Raw genomic sequence first — 1039 nt, 5'->3', positions numbered from 1 at the left:
ATTTTTTTATGTATCCCAATTCTTTCTTCATTATGCACATATTTTCCTTTATATCCTTGAACATATTTATAATTGTTCCCTTAAAATCTTTTCCTAATAATTCCATTAGCTCTGTCATTTCTAGGTCTGTTTCTATGATTGATTTTTCTATTCATTGTGGGTCACAGAAACTGCTTCATTTCATATCTAGTAATTTTTTATTGAATGCCACATATTATGAATACCATGTTGTTGACTACTGGAATTTCCTTATCTTAGTTTTTAGAGGATTTAAATTTGGGTGGGGGGCAGTTAAGTTACTTGGCTTAATCCATTTGAGATTTTTTTAAAAAGTTTTATTAGTGCAAGACTAGAGTAAATTTTATGACACTTTTGTTTTGTTTTATTTTGCCCTCCCTAAGTGTTCACTATATATATACATTTTTTATTTTTCTCTTCATTTAAAATTTTATTGTAAAAAAATTTTAAATGCATAGAAAATGTGAGAGAATAGTACAATGAACAACTATATGCTCATCACCTAGGTTCAACAGTTCCTAAAATGTTGCCATGCTTGATTAATGTATGTATAATATTCTGTATTTATTTAATTCTCTCCATTTATTAGGAATGTGTATTTTTTGTCTTCAATTTTTCCAATAGTTACTTTACGTCTTTGCTTAAACCTATCAAAAACCTATAGACACGGGCAACATGGCACTATAGGCGGAAGCACCACGCTGTCCCTCTACAGCAAAGATCCGAAAAACTAAGCCATATAGAGAAAATGGCAATCCTGAAACCCTAAGCATCAAATGAAGAGATTAAGAACTCAGCCAAGCACTGAATGGAATAAGAAACTGACAGAGAACAGAGAGCGAGGAGAGATACAAGCAGAGGTCCCTATCAGCTGATGCAGCATGGATCCACCATCTTGGACTCCTGTCAGAGATCAGCGAACAGGGGGTACAAGAAAGCAGCTTCACAGAGCTTCCAGCAGAAGACAGAACAACAGCTAACCAGTGATATACGCTCTCCTAACCCCACCCTTGGCCTCCTC

Source organism: Trichechus manatus, unplaced genomic scaffold (genome assembly GCF_000243295.1).
Source record: "Trichechus manatus latirostris isolate Lorelei unplaced genomic scaffold, TriManLat1.0 scaffold00193, whole genome shotgun sequence".
Taxonomy (NCBI): domain Eukaryota; kingdom Metazoa; phylum Chordata; class Mammalia; order Sirenia; family Trichechidae; genus Trichechus; species Trichechus manatus.
Note: the sequence above shows the minus strand (reverse complement) of the source record.